The sequence below is a fragment of the Megascapheus bottae genome, chromosome X, assembly GCF_031878675.1.
Source record: "Megascapheus bottae isolate mThoBot1 chromosome X, mThoBot2.hap1, whole genome shotgun sequence".
NCBI lineage: Eukaryota > Metazoa > Chordata > Mammalia > Rodentia > Geomyidae > Megascapheus > Megascapheus bottae.
The window spans coordinates 37,143,233-37,160,181 of NC_143547.1; positions in this window are offsets into that span (position 1 = coordinate 37,143,233).

Here is a 16,949-nt window from a genome sequence, read left to right on the forward strand (position 1 = left end):
CAGTTTTTAGCAGGGAATACAATTAAAGGATTAGCAGGCTTGTAAGTCTCCCTAAAAGCTGTATTCTGATGACAGGTCTGGGCAAGGTGAGTTAGGGAGAAAAATGGCATAGGCATAAGTGTGCTTTTTAAATATTTTCTCAAATGTTCTTTTACAAAGAGAATGCATAGATATTATTAAAGAGACTCAGCATTACAGAAGTATTATGAAAACAGTTTATCATCCCTCACATCTACACTTCCACTCACTTTTGGCTTCCACATTCAGTTATGTCTTATAATTGTTAACCTCCATACTTATTATGTTATGTTATGTGGCCTCTTTTTTGTTGGCCAATCCTGAGGCTTGAACTCAGGGCCTGAACACTGCCCTTGAACTTTCTCAAGGCTAGTGCTCTACCACTTGAGCCACAGCACCACATAGCATCTAATTAGTGCTCCAGAATTACATTTCTTACAGTTTTATTTTGCTTGGAATTTCTAATTGCTTTTCTCCCCTCCCCCCCTTCACCTCACATTGTCTGACTTTAACCACTTAAATTATTCCAAATTCTCCTGGAAAGTATAAAATCTTTTGCATCCCCTTTCCCCTCCCCCCATAGCTTCCTCCTGGAGTACTCACATCTTCCTGCTCCAATTTGGGCTGATTGCTATATCATCCTGAAATATCCCTTCATTATTTTTCTGGGTTGGGCCCAATCTCTCTGATCCTACATCTTCTTTCTTAGTTTACTCTCTTGTGGTTGGTCTCCAACATCCATTCCACTACTTCTCTATTGTAATAACAACTTCAATGTGAGTGGGATTGACCTCATCGACAGCTCTCAGTTGTAGGCTTTTCTTGTGAACACATAGAAGGCTTACCTGAAGATGGCACTGACAACTGAAAGAGGCAGAGACAAGACAGTCACGGAAAGATGGAATCATATTCCAGATCATACCGTGCATGAAGTCTCCCTGAATATGGACTCCTCAGTTAAGTGAGCCAATAAATTGCTTTTACTATTTGTGCCAGTTTGAGGTGTTTTTTTTATTGTTTACACATGAAAGCATTATAATTTGTTTTTGCTTGTCTCTCTTTGGAAAGGAAGATGAGTGCATGCTTGGTGATAAGAAGTGTATTTTCACTTTGTTAAGTGTGGGTGCTTTTTTCCCCCAATATGTAAGTATGGGAGGATAAATATATGTGGAAATTGGATAACCAAAAACAATGAACTCTAGTGTCTGTCTAGCACCTCAGTCCCATATTGTTTTGAGGGATTCTCTACTAGTGGATGTGGTAGTTGAAACAGACACACACTTGATAATGTGGAAACTAATGGTGAATAGATTCCTCTCCCTATTCACCAGGCTGAATATTCTCTATGGCTTTGAAATTGGGAGTCAGCAACAAAACAATGCTAGGCATATTCACATTAGCAGAATAAGGCTGGACATCAGTGGCTCATGCCTGTAATCCTAGCTACTCAGAAGCTGAGATCTGAGGATTCAGGTTTGAAGCCAGCCCAGGCAGACAAATTTAAGAGACTCTTATTTCCACTTAACCATCAAAAAGCCACAAGTGGTGGCATAGTGCAAGGGGACACCAGCCTTGAGCCAAAAACCAAGTGAGACTATGAAGTTCTAAGTTCAAGCCCCAGTACTGGTATACAAAAAGGATACTACAATGGGGCCGGGAGTTTGGCCTAGTGGTTAAAGTGCTTGCCTAGCATGCATGAAGACCCGGGTTCGATTCCTCGGTACCACATATATAGAAAAAAGCCGGAAGTGGTGCTGAGGCTCAAGTGGTAGAGCTCTAGCCTTGAGAAAGTCCAAGGACAGTGCTCAAGCCCTGAGCTCAAGCCCAGGACTGGCAAAAAAAAAGGATACTACATTGGAAGACAGTAAACCCAATAGAAAATTGGCATATGATATGAAGTGTAATTTACATGAGGGGAAACTTGATTATATTAAGAGATCTTCAATTCGGCTAGCAATTAGATAAATGAAAACAGAAGCCACTACAAGAGTGGCACCATGTAAAAAGTTAAATGTCAAGTACTTACAAGGATATGATTTAAAAAATACACCCTGTAAACTGGTACAGATATTCTAGACTTCGGTGTATCAGTTCTTCATGAAATTAAGTATATATATATTCTATAACCTACCAACACTATTTTAATAACATTCCACAGAAATTCTCACACAGATGCTAAGGAAATGGAGATGATGTTGATTGTTTTGATCTTGTTTGTTGCAGTGAGGAATTGGAAGAAACTTTGGTGTCTCAGTAGGCAAATGAGTAAATTCATAGGATGGAAAGCTAAAAGCAATTTTAAAGCAATAAACTAGATTTACATATAGCCACATGAATAAATCCCACAAAACAGGCATCTAATGAAAAACTAACAAACAGAATGGGATTTGTATCACAATACCCCTGTTCTTTTTGTTTTTGATTTTGTTTGTCATGGGACTTGAACTCTGAGCCTGGGTACTGTCCCTGAGCTCTTCAGCTTAAGGCTACTGCCCTACCCCTAAAGCCACAGCACTACTTCCAGTTTTCTGGTGATTGATTGGAAATAAAGAGTCTCAGGCTGGAGATAAGAGTCTCACGCCTGCAATCCTAGCTACTCAGGAGGCTGAGATCTGAGAATCAAGGTTCAAAGCCAGTCCCAGCACAAAGAGACCTGAGACTCTTATCTCCAATTAACGTCTAGAAAACCCTGGAAGTGGGGCTAGGCTCAAGAGTAGGGCAGTAGCTTTGAGCTGAAGGGCTCAGGGACAGCCCCAGAGTTTAAGCCCCATGACCCACAAAAAACTGTCTCACAGACTCTTTAGTGCCCAGGCTGGCTTTGAACCATGATCCTCAGATCTCAGCCTCCTGAGTAGCTAGGATTACAGGCAAGAGCCCGACACCAGGTTACAATACCTCTTACGTAAATGTAAATTTCCTGAAGTATACATATATACAGCTACACAAAGGGAAGATGAAACCAAAGGATACGCATATTATTTTTGTTGTTGTTTTTGCCAATCCTGGGGACTGAACTCAGGGCCTGAAACTGTCCTTGGGCTTTCCTCAAGGCTAGAGCTCTACCACTTGAGCCACAGCACCACTTCAGGCTTTTCTATGCATGTGGTTCCGAGGAATCAAAGCTGGGTCTTCATGCATGCTAGGCAAGCACTCTACCACTAGACCAATCTCCCAGTCCATAGGCTATGCATGTTAATGAAAGTAAAGAAGTGTAAGGATAGGAACTAATGGAAGAAAATAATAAAGAATAATTTTTCAATGGATACTCTTATTATCAATGATAATAATGTACCATTCATTAAAGGTTGTAATTAAGTAAACGCTTAAATCCACAGCAAATAAGTCAAAGCCGCAGACAGAATGTAGAATTCATTTGCAAAAGTGCATGATTGTAGCATCATATACAATGGAAACAACTATGAGAAGCAGTATTAATGACTGCCTTGTAACCAGGCTGTTTTGCAGTGGGAGTTAATTCTGGGTTTTTTTTTTTTTACTATTCCTGGGGCTTGAACTCAGGGCCTGAGCACTGTGCTTGGGCTTTCGCAAAGCTAAAACTCTACCACTTGAGCCATAGCACCATTATTTCAGCCTTTTCTATGGATGTGGCACTAAGCAATCAAACCCGGGTCTTCGTGCATGCTAGGCAAACATTACCACTAGGCCACGCTCCTGACTCAGTTTTTGGTCTTTCTTGAGCTACTTGATAACCTCATAATAATTTTTTTTCTGCTTAAGTTTCCTAGAGGGTGTTTCTATTACTTGCTTTACAGAATCCTGACACACCATGTATTTTAGCATCCTCTTCTCTAGCATCCTCAAGTAACTTCTTAAGAAAGGTAATGCATGTCTGAAAATGTACATTTTTTGTCTTCATATTTTGGTGGTAATTGGGCTTTAGAATTCTGTTGGAGCCAGGTACTGTGGTTTAGACATACAATCCTACTACTTGGGAAGATTGAGGGAATTAAAGTTCAAGGCCAGCCTAGGAACAAATGTTTATGAGCCTCCATCTCAACTAATGTTAGGCTTCACAATATATGCCTGTCTTTCCAGTAACAAAGGGAAGCACAAATAGGAGGAATGCAGTCCTGGCTGGCCCAGGGTTGGACCAATATAGCCAGTACAGGACTGTGAATGTGGCTTAATGGTAAAGTGATTGCCTAAGCATAACGTGAAGCCCTGGGTTCACTTCCTCAGTACTACATACACAGAAAAAGCCAGAAGTGTTGCTGTGGTTCAAGTGGTAGAACACTAGCCTTGAGCCAAAGAAGTTCAGGGACAGTGCCCAGGCCCTGAGTTTATGTCCCAGGTCTGGCAGAAAAAAAAATACCCAATACAAAAAGGATCTGGCAGACTGGCTTGGCAAGTGAGGCCCTGAGAATTCTGTTAGAAATGTTTTTCCTCTGAAGTTTGAAGGTATTGTTTCTAACTTATAGTATTACTGATTGGCAGGCAGGTGCTAATATTATTCTCCTTCCTTTGCTAGTGACCTGTTTTTCTGACTTCTGGAAGGTTACGTGTTTTTTTTCCTCACTTTCGGTGTTTTGAAATGTCACAGTAATATACTCAGATGTTGGTTTCTTCATTCAGGCTAAAGACTCATGTCCCTCTGCTCTGAGAAATCACTGCTTTATTTCTGTGCTAATTTTCTCTTTTTTATTTTCTCTGTTCTTTCTAGAATTCCTATTAGTTGGTTGTCAGATCTTCTAGATGATTGCTTGACTTCATCTCTTTTTATCTTACACTATCTTCGCTACTTATCTGTCTAGATCTCTCTTATCTCGGGGTGAGCATGTATGTGTTTATTAGCATTCATTAGCTGTGCTAGAAGAGATTTCACTGTGATGTTTCCACGCATGTATAGAATGCATTCCAATCCTTCTTCCCCAATCACTCTCCCTTTTCACTTCTACCTTCCGAATAGAATTTTGAGAGGTTGTCATTAATTTGATTTTCATACTTGCCAATAATATATTTTGACAATATCAATCCTCTTTTTCCCTTCATTAGCACAACTTCCTCTTGCTAGCACCTCCTCCCAATGTATATGTGTGGAGATTTTTGTTGTTGTTGTTTTGTCAGGTGTGAAACTTGAACTCAGAACCTTGTTCTGTCACTGAGATCTTTTTGCAGACGGCTAGTGGCTCTACCATTATGAGCTGAAGTGCTGCTTCCAGTTTTCTGTTGGTTAATTGGAGATAAGAATCTTAAGGACTTGCCTGCCTGGGCTGTCTTTGAACCACCATCTTCAGATCTCAGCCTCTTGAATAGGATTATAAGTGGAAAACCACTAGTGCCCCACATATGTGTGGTTTTGTTTGTCCATTTCTTTCATAATGTCTTTTTATTCGATTGTGGCTTCTTTTTCATTTTATCTTCTATTGGACTTTTTGTGTGTAGTACTGGAAAATGAACTCAAGACCTTGAACATGCTATGCAGGGCTCTATCACTTTAACCATACAGTAAGTTCTGACTTTTAAATGTTTTGTCTTTTTAAAATTATTGTTATTAAGTAGTGGTAGACAATTGTATAAATTGGGTTATGAGTACAATGTTTCTTGGTCACTGTCATTCTTTCCTTCATTTGCCCTCATTTTCTCCCTTCCTGTCTTCAAGTGATATAGTTCATTTTTTAATATAATTGGAATTTTACATTTTAAGCAGGTTTTTTAGGCTGTGGTGTGAAATTTGACCTCAGGATCTCATGCTTGCTAGGCAGGCACTCTACTGCATGATCCATTCCTTCAGCCATTAACAGTCACTTTAAATTTCTAAGTACTCTTTCAAAGTTGCCTTAAAATTTATTTTGAGAGGGGGCCTCTCACTGTGTGTCCCAGGCAGCTCTACCTGCTGATCTGCCTGCCTTAGCCTCTCAGCTTCTGGAACTGCAGGTATATACCATCACATTCCAGCCTAAAACTTATTTGGAATTAACATATAATTATACAAATGCATTAAGTAAAGCATGACATTTAATAAATGTGTACAGTGTGTAATGATCAGAGCAGGGTAGTTGGCATATCTGTTCTCTCAAACATTCATCATTTCTTTGGGTTGGGAACATTCAAAATCCTTTCTACTAGCTATTTTTAAATATACAATTACGTATTGATCAGCAAAAGTTTTCCCTTGCATGTCCCCGTGTTCCTGTACCTGGTAACCATCCTTTCTGTGTACTTCCTTCACTTCCCTGCCTCTGGTAAGCAAAAGGTACCTTTGGGAGAATCATGGACTTTCCCGTCTGAGCTGGCTTTGAACCGGTCATCAGATCTCAGCCTACTGAGTTGCTAGGGTTACAGGTATGAGCCACTGGAGGCTGGCTCCTTTTCTTCTTTTTGCCAGTCCTGGGGCTTGAACTCAGGGCCTGAGCACTTTTCTTGGGCTTTTTCAAGGCTAAAGCTCTACCACTTGAGCTTCAGCACCACTTCTGGCTTTTTCTATGTATGTGGTACTGAGGAATTAAATCCCCGTTTTCGTGCATGTTAGGCAAGCACTCTACCACTAGGCCAAACTCCGGCTCCCCTCCCTTTTTTTTTTTAAATAGATGCATTATTTTCTTTGTTTGTGTGACTGGACTCTTGGGCATAACAGAAATTATCAGGCCAGAAAAAAATGTGACTATATGCTAATTCTATTACCTCTCCAAGTTATTGTCACTCTTACCTCTCTGATGAAGGCTGCCTTCTGGCTGTCCCTTTCCATGCTCTCTAACCTGATATCATATGTGGACAAGATTATCTTCTACAAATTGTATGCTTTTGGCTATGTGCTTCCTTCTACGGTGTAGAGCCCCAGCTGTTACCTTGGCATCAGAGACAGCAGTTCAGTTTTCTATTTCCCACTGAGTCATACTGCATTGCTTGCACCAGCATAACTACTCTGCATATTCTTTTCTTCTGTTTGTTTGTTGTTGTTGTTTAATGCTGATCCTAAGGCTTAACCTCAGAGCCTGGATTCTGTCCCCGAGCTTTTCTGCACAAGTCTAGCACTCTATCACATGAGCCACAGCGCCACTTTCAGCTTTTTGGTGGTGAGACAAGAGTCTCACAGACTTTCCTGTGAGCTGGCTCTGAACCATGGTTTTCAGTTCTCAGCCTCTTTAGTAACTAGGATTATAAGCTTGCTTGCTTGCTTGCTTGCTTGCTTTTCCTTTTTCTTTTTCTTTTCCTTTCTCTTCTTTTTTTTGTGGGTCATGGGGCTTGAACTAGGCCTGTGCCCTGTCCCTGAGCACTTCAGCTCAAGGCTACCACCCTACCCCCGGGTGTAAAGGTATCCCTGAGCTCTTCAGCTTAAAGCCACTGCCCTACCCTTGAACCAAGCCCCACTTCTCATTTTCTAGTGATTAACTGGAGATAAAGAGTCTCAGGTCCTTTTCTGCCTGGGCTGACTTTGAACCTTGGTCCTCAGATCTCAGCCTCCTGAGTAGCTAGGATTACAGGCGTGAGCCACCATGCTAGCTTCTTTTCTTTTTTTAATTGTTGTTTTTAAGGTAGAGTCTCAGGCCGGGAGCATTTGTCTAGCATGCACAAAGCCCTAGGTTCAATTCCTTTGTACCACATATACAGAAAAAGCAAGATGTGATGCTGTGGCTCAAGTGATAGAGCTCTAACCTTGGGAAAGCTCAAGGACAGTGCCCAGCCCTCAGTTCAAGCCCCAGGACTGGGAAAAAAAGACAGGGTCTCATTATGGAGCCCAAGCTGGCATGTAAATCACCATCCTCCTGCCTCTGTACCTCTTGAGTATACACCATACCAAGTGTTACTCATTTTCTTCCTAGGACATTCTCACACCTGTCTCACAGTTGTGCCCAGATCCCAGAGGTCGACCAGAGACAATCACATGCTCATGTGTACATTTCACAGAGTGGATTGTTTTGCAAGTTAAATTAATGATAATTGTTATGGAACCAACAGTCCAGTCTCATTCCACTTTACAGTATTTTCTCCAGGAGAAGTCAACAGCAGTTCAAATCTACATGTGTCCTAACATGGTCCCAACTGAGCATCTTCTAGCAAAAAAATATGTACATGTTTCTCTGAAAAACAATTTTCAATGACTGTCTAGTTCAAACCGATGTTTGGTGCAATCAAGTCGGTAGAAGCATGATGATAAATAAGCTACACTGAGTTGGTGTCCCTACACAAAACAGTTAACCATTGAATCATAGTGGATAACATTTGCTGCTCTGCAGCAGGCACTTGAATTACTTTCATTTCATGAAGAACGGAAGAGGTTCCCAAGTGTGTTTGCCCAGGGTCACAAAGCTAATAAATGGCAGACAGGAAATTGCAACAAGCCTGTCTAACCACAATCAACCCATGTAACTGCCTCACAGAGCCGTCCTGGTTTCCACCAGCCACATATGGGCCGACAGTGATAGCACAATTTCCTCTGTAGTTGGTGGCTGTACACCTGAGATTCCTTAGCCCATGTAAAGAGCCTATTCTGGTAAGTTTTCTTCTATGGTAATTGATGTCCATTGCTCTAGAGACAGAAAATGGCCAGCTTTTGCTTTTAATGTTTTTTCCATTAGCAACCATAGCACTTTACTTTCTTTCATTTATATGTTATTACCATAATACATATGTATGATTTTTAAAGCCAAACAGTGCTAAAGAATGCCTAATAAAATGCAACAATATCATGTCCCACTCAATTCCCACTGTTAGTCTGTGCTCCCTGGAGGCAACTCTTCTCCATTGTTTTAGTTGCTTTGGGCAGTTTCTCTCATTTACCACTCCCAGCCTCTCATTCTTCCTGGCTAGCTCCCACTCAGGAAGAAAGCAAGATACTTTCTTAGTCTCCCCTGTGGCTAAGGATGGTTCTATGATCTAGCTCTGGCCAATGAGATGTTTGCTGCAGAAGCTTTTTTTTTTTGGTTGTGGGGCTTGAACTCGGCCTGAGCATTGTCCCTGAGCTCTTTTTCAGCTCAAGGCTACCGCCCTACCCCTTGAGCTACAGTGCCACTTTCTGTTTTCTGGTGGTTAAGAGTCTCAAGTTCTTTAGTGCCTGGGCTGGCTTTGAACTATGATCAGCCTCTTGAGTAGCTAGGATTATAGGCGTGAGCCACTGTACCCACCTTTTTTTAAAAAATTTGTTTGTTTTGTTTTCTTTCCTGAGCAAAAAGCTAATTCTGTCCTCTTGTTTCTCCCGTGAGTACAGTCCTGTTGTCTAGAGCCATGACAGCATCTTCTGACCATGCGGAGATGAACTTGAGGATGAAGGTAACCACTGAGAAGTGTGAGTTGGATGTATGGGTGCACATCCTGTCAGTTAGGAGTCTGACTCAGAAAGATCCCTCAGTTCCAGGCCAGCCTTCGGTTACAAAGTAGGATCCTGTCTGGAAAAGAAGAGTGTGGTGCTGTGGCTCTGTGGCTCAACATGGGAGAACACTAGCCCTGACCTGAAGAGCTCAGGGAAAGCACTCAGGCCCAGAGTTCAAGTCCCACCAATGACCAAAAAAAAAAAGAAAAGATAAAAGAATGTGGAGAAAAACCCAAAATGGAATGGGTTTGCTTCCTCATCATTCAGTGGGACCCATGCCATAGTTCTAAATAGAAAAAAAATAAATAAATGAACTCACATGTGTTTAAGCCACCACTATCAGCTGGTTTTGTTTCTGTTCTCTTTTTTTTTCCTTTTTGTTACTGGCTGCTGAAAGGATTTTTTTTTTGCCAGTCCTGGGCTTGAGCTCAGGGCCTGAGCACTGTCCTTGGACTTTCTCAAGGCTAGAGCTCTACCACTTGAGCCTCAGCACCACTTCTGGCTTTTTTCTATGTATGTGGTACAGAGGAATCGAACCCGGGTCTTTGTGCATGCTAGGCAAGCACTCAACCACTAGGCCAAACTCCCGGCCCCTGAAAGGATTTTTAACTGATGGATCACAATGATTCTTCATCATATGCTTATACTAACTTAGCAGTTTGAAACATTATCTTTTGATATCTCAGTCAGCCCGAAGAGCATTTATTTAATTTTACTTTATTGTTTTCTTAGTTATGTGGATGGAACCTAGGGCCTCACACTTGCTAGGAGAGTCCTGTAACCCTTGCCTACACCACAAGTCCTTAAATAGAATAAAGTTTTTTTTTCTTTTCTTATCCTGAGGCTTGAACTCAGGGCCTGGGCACTCTCCCTGAGCTTTTTGTTCAAAGCTGATACTCTACCACTTTGAGTCACAGCATTACTTCAGCTTTTTTCTGTTTATGTGGTACTGAGGAATCTAACCCAGAACTTCACGCACGCTAGGCAAGCATTCTGCCACTGAGCCACATTCTCAGCCCTTGCTTCCTTTTTTTCTAATAAATTTACATTCCAGTTCCTCCAAGCTTCTAAAATCAGTAGAGACCCAAGGAATGTGCTAGAATTACCTGGGTTATTTTTTGCTTTCTTACATTTAATAGTTGCTTAGTAGTTTTCATTTGTACCACACCTAGTTTTAGTTTTCCCATTTGTTCCATCAGTGGGTTCATACAATTACTGCATATTTTTCACGAATGTTCAAATCTATTAGCTCAGGGAGTGAAGAAAAGAATCAATAAAAATAAGCCTTGATTTGGTGTTTTGTATAAGGGACAAGGGGTTTGTCAAGTCCGCTATTAGACCTCCCTTTAAGGTGACTGGAGGGTATCTGTGCCATCTGCCACACAACCTGTAGATATAGACAATAGAGGCCTTTGCTCTGCCTTGATTTCTTTGGAGATCCCTCTGATTGTCTTCTGGAAAAGTGATGCTTGGCTCCTTCCTGACTTTTCTACCCAGAGACAATTGAGAGGTCACGGATGCCAGCATGCTCTTTAAATGATCACATTTAGAGCTGTAAGTCTCCCTCCCACCACCAGCGTTTTGGAACCTCTCCAGCATTTTGCAGAGGAGATCAGCTCTTTCCTTTGGACTCTTTGCCCAGGTGTAGACTTCGTTTGTCTTTCCCTGACTGGATTCTGAGTAACCACTTCCCTGGCTTTTTGTACTCCCTGGAAGTTGTAAAAATTTCTTCTCCATTATTGAGAACTCATTTGGAGTAGTAGTTTTCTACTCTTAATTCATTTATTTTATGAAGTTTCCAGAATTAGAGGATATAAATGCACACTGCACCTTTTTATGATAGTATGTATTGAACTCAGGGCTTTTTCTTTTTTTGTCAGTCATGGGGCTTGAACTCTGGGTCTGGGTGCTGTGCCTGAGCTCTTCAGCTAGTACTCTACCATTTTGAGCCACAGTGCCACTTTCGGTTTCATGGACTTTCATGCCCAGGCTGTCTTTGAACCGTGATCCTCAGATCTCAGCCTCCTGAGTAGTTAGGATTACAGGCGTCAGCCACTGACACCCAGCCTCAGGGCTTTTTCTAGACTAGGCATGTGCTCTAGCACTGAGCTACATCCAGTTTTTTTTTCTTTGTGAGCAATGTCAGTTGCCCACTAACTTGTGATGTACCTGTCTCCACTTCTCAAATAGCTGGGATTATAGCATGTGTGCCATCATGCCTATCTTTATTCCATATTGTGTCTTTTTTTAAGCGAGCCTGTGTGTGTGTATGTGTGTGTGTGTGTGTGTGTGTGTGTGTGTGTGTGTGTGTGTTACTTATGATCGAAGCTAGGACCTTGCATATACTAAGCAGACCCTCTACCACCTGAGCCAAACTCTTACTTCATTCCATCTTCTTAAATAAAAGTTAATCTGAATTTGTAACTGCTCCCAGTTTATCTAGTTATACCAAAGTGTAGACAAACATTTGTGAAGCATTGCTAATGGAAAAAGCCTGGGTTGGGGAATCAGATTTGAGATTGAATTCCAACAGTCTGAGATCATTACATCCTCAGTATTCCCCTCTATAACATAGTGAGTCTCCTGGGTTAAAATACAATGCAGGGTAGAATAACAGTGTCTACCTGAAACAGTTTGGGGGCTAATTTTCTTCCTAAAGTGTCCAATATAGAGCTTGGCAGACAGTAGGTGTTAATGGGAACAAGTAGGCAATGTGATTGGAAATGTTTGGATCTGGTTTTTAGAGGGTCTATAATGCCAGCAATTATAACACCGAAGAACCTCAGCAAGCTTTATCAGTAGAGGACTGAATTAATACTAAAGAATTTTTCAAATTTTCCCTCAATCTGGTTTGGAAAGGGCACAAGAAGCCCTTAGCCCCAGCAGCTCTTGGGTTAAAAATCTTCGTCTGCATCTGAGTTATTTGTAACCCGTTGTCATGGCAACAAGTTTGGCAAGTGAACCAGTGCTGTAAGCTCCTGACAGTGGGGAGGGGAGGGCGGTGGGAGAAGATGAAAGATTTGGAAGGGGGTTTGTCTGTGACCAGTGCCTCAATTTCCTCTAATTTCTCTGAAGATTTGAGCTGGATATGAGGATGAACTTCCTCTAGGGAGAATCACTGCTGGAGACTTTCTAATCTGTTATTTCACATGTGAAAATAAGTTTAGAGAGGTCCAGTGGTTGACTGAAGGCCACATAGAAAGTCAGGGACAGAGACAGGACTAGATCTTTTGGGGGAAAAAAAGAACTTAGGACCATAGGACTTAAGCCCAACACACCTGCAGAAACCTCTGGAAACATCTCACTCTCTGTCTGGCCAACATACGCATCTTTTTTGTTGTTCTTGTTTATGTAGGACGCCTGGGATCTGGGGTAGTTTAGAAATGGCTCTCATCACACAGCAAGTCTGGTACTAACTTGAGATCAGAACCCAAAGACCCCTGGGTTCCAGGCCTGGGTATTTCCTAAGGAAGTGGCAATGTAGGATTCCTAATCCAGACAACACACACACACACCACCAGCAAGCTGACTGCCACGATAAGGCCTTCCAGGGTAAGACTGATTCAACTACTTTGGTCTTTGATTCCCCCAAATCCACCACAGACGTGTTATGGTCTCCTTTCTCCTCCACACACTTCCTTTATCGGGAGCTATAGGTGTCAGGACTGCAGCTAGAACAACACTGTTGCACAAGTGACAGCCCAGTTCCATCCTGCCCTAAGCCAAACACACCTGCCACTCACTTCCTCCTCCCAACCACCCACAGGCCTAGGCACTTCCTGAACACTCTCTGGGGAAATTCTGTCCTCACAATGATCATTCCCCAACTCACAGTTTAGCAGGTAGAAACCTAAAGGATTAGAGGAAGATAATATGACATGCCCAGAGTCACACAGTGAGATTTAGCCTCCTCCGGAAAAGGTGTTTCTGCCCGTTCTATCCCACACTTATTTCTCAGCCTTCAGTCACTCTGGCACTTACCTTTGTCTTACTCACCCTCTTAAACTCGTGAAGTATATTTCCTTTGTGTTCTGTATCTTATATGCAGATTAAACTCCTCTTGTCTACTTAGAGCTGATTCCCACCCCCCCCACTCTGACAAGTCCAGTTTTGCTTTCTCCTTTTTTCACCAGACCTGGGCTTGAACTCAGAACCTGAATGCTGTCCATGACCCTTTTTGTGATCAAGGCTAGCACTCTACCACTTGAGCCACAACACTACTTCCAGTTTTTTTCTGTGTATGTGGTACTGAGGAATTGAACCCAGGGCTTCATGCATGCTAGGCAAGCATTCTACCACTAAGCCATATTTCATGCCGTGTTTTCTCCTTTCTTTCTGGCTGTCCAGTCTATCTTCCCCTCACACACATATCTTGGTTAGATCCTCAGCACTCCAAAACAAACAAACAAAAAACAAATAAAAAACCGGGGTTAATGCTTACAGAATGTCATGTCTGTGATCCTAGCTATTCGGAAGGCTGAGATCTGAGGATCAGAGTTTTTTTTTTATTTTATTTATTTATTTTTTTTTATATTTTATTTTTTTATTGTAATTAGTAAAAGGGTTACATGATATTTGCCAGATAGAAGGTGCATTAATTCACATACATTGATACCCTTTCACATGTCTTGGTACCCGTTTCCCTCCCCCCCCACAACACCCACCGAGGATCAGAGTTTGAAGCCAGCTCAGGCAGAGAAGTCCCTATGAAACTCTTATCTACAATTAATCACTCAAAAACTGCAAATGGCACTATAGCTCAAGTGGTAGAATGCTAGCCTTGAGCACAAAAAGGCTCCGGGACAGCGCCCAGGACCTGAGTTCATGCACTAGGATAGGCACAAAAAATAAAGTCAATAAAAACCTGTCTTTGTGAAAAAGGGGAAGGGAGTGAGATGTGAGGAGAATAAAAACAAATGATCAAAGGAGCTGGGACAAAAGAGCCTGGAAGTGGTACATGACCAGCACTGTGGAGGCAGAGGCAGGAGGATAGCTAGTTGAAGTCCAACCTGGATTACACACCAACCATCCTGTCTCAAAGAAAGTATGGACAACTAAGATCTGAGAATTGTGGTTCAAAGCCAGCCCAGGCACTGAAGTCTGCGAGACTCTTATCTCCAATTAACCACTGGAAAACCAGAAGTGGCACTGTGGCTCAAGTGGTAGAGCACTACCCTTAAGCACAAAGAGCTCAGCGACAGCACCCAGACCTAGAGTTAAAGCCCTATGACTAACAGAAAAAAAGAAAAAGAAAGAGAAAAGCTATGGGGATTTACCTTTGGGGTAGAGCTCTTCCCTAGCATGCACATGGCTCTAAGTTTGATCTCCAGTACTGCCCTAAAATAAAAGATCAGACATAGCTTGAAAGAACTAATGAGAATATTGTGCCTAATTGAAGGAGCATATGTGCCTAGAAGTCCTAAATCTAAACCTATCTCTGGTGACAATAGCTTCCCATCAAAACATAATTAATCTTGGGGCTTGAACTCAGGGCCTGGACACTGCTTCTCAGCCTCTTTGTGTTCAAGGCTAGTGCTCCACCACTTGAGCCACAGCACCACTTCTGCATTTTTCTGAGTAGTTTATTGGAGATAAGCATCTCATGGACTTTCCTGCACAGACTGGTTTCAAACCACGATCCTCAGATCTCAGCCTCCAAAGTAATTAGGAATACAGGCGTGAACCACCAGTGCCCAGCTTAAAAAACAAAAAACAGACAAAAAAAAACATATTTGGTGGCAAAACTGGAATCAGCTCAAGTACCTGATAACAGATGAATAGATAAATAAAATGTGGTAAATAAATGCCATAGAATATTAAATACCTGAAAAAAATGAAAGATATCATTTTCAGGAAAATAGATGTAATTAAAGACATTGATATTGAGTGAGAAAACCAAATACTGTGTTTCACTTATATGTGAAATCTAATAAAAGATATACTTCTGGGGCCGGGAGTTTGGCCTAGTGGTAGAGTGCTTGCCTAGTATGTACAACGACCCAGGTTCAATTCCTCGGTATCACATACATAGAAAAAAGCCGGAAGTGGTGCTGAGGCTCAAGTGATAGAGCTCTAGCCTTGAGAAAGTCCAAGGACAGTGCTCAGGCCCTGAGCTCAAGCCCAGAACTGGCAAAAAAAGATATATTTCTATATGGATAAGTACATATATCTAAATACATAAATATATACCTAGAAGTACCTAGAACATGAGTCTAACTATGAGACTATGTAAGAGGATGAGGGGAAGAGCATGGGGGGAAAAAGATAGAAGTGAATAATTTAAAAATGCAGTGCAACTATATTTGGATACAGCATAAAGGAACCTCAATGAGAGGTATTGACTTATTTAAGCATAAAAAGTCCTATAAAATTTTATTGAGGAAATCAGAAAAAATGGTCTTGACTTTGTCAAGATCACAGATTTCTTTCAGCAGGACACAAATAGGACTAACCATAAAATAAAAAGTAAAAAATTGGACTTCACCAAAATTTAAAACTTCTGTTAACCAAAAGATACCATTAAGAAAATGAAAAGGCTGGGGGCCAGGAGTTTGGCCTAGTGGTAGAGTGCTTGCCTAGCATGCACAAAGACCCGGGTTCGATTCCTTGGTACCACATACATAGAAAAAAGCCAGAAGTGGTGCTGAGGCTCAAGTGGTAGAGCTCTAGCCTTGAGAAAGTCCAAGGACAGTGCTCAGGCCCTGAGCTCAAGCCCAGGACTGGCAAAAAAAAAAAAAAGAAAAAGAAAATGAAAAGGCAAGGCACAGACATGACAAAGTGCATAGAGAAAATTTCCACAAAATAATAAAAGAAAAACTACCCTATTTTATAAGTGAAACTCGAGAGAACATCACAAAAGATGATAAAGGTTAATGAGAAATGAAAAGACACTCCATATCATTAGTCATCAGGAAATGCAAATTAAAATTACAGAGATGCTGTTATAAACTTATTAAAATGGTTAAAATGAAAAGATGAACAATTTTTAGCTGCTGTGGAACAAATGGAATTCTCATACATGGCTAGTCAGAAGGGCTACCAGTGTTCCAGAAGTAATGTACCCACTACCTGACGATTGTAGCTGTAACCCCTCTTTATATCATCCCCACAACAAAATACAATTGGGAAAAAAAGAGTATAGAAACTTACTTTTAGAAAGTATCAACCTTTAGAAAAAGAGAGCTATTGATTTACAAAAGCAATAGTCACATGTTTTTAAAATTTTATTTATTTTATTTTATTTTTTGGTCATGGGGCTTCAACTTGGCCTGGTCGCTGTCCCTGAGCTCTTCAGCTCAAGGCTACCACCCTACCCTGGAGCCAAGCCCCACTTCCCATTTTCTAGAGGTTAATTGGAGATAAGAGTCTCAGGTCCTTTTGTGCCCAGGCTGGCTTTGAACCTTGATCCTCAGATCTCAGCCTCCAGAGTAGCTAGGATTATAGGCATGATCAACCACATCCAGCTTTAGAGAGGCACATCTTAAATAATTATGCTTGTAACAAGCATATTTGAGATCATGTTATAGGTTCAATTCTATACTGACTTTTTTGGTTTTTTGCCAGTCATGGGGCTTGAAATCAGGGCCTGGACACTTTTTGCTCCACTTGAGCCACAGCATCACTTCTGGCTTTTTCTTTTTCTTTTTTTTTTTTTTGCCAGTCC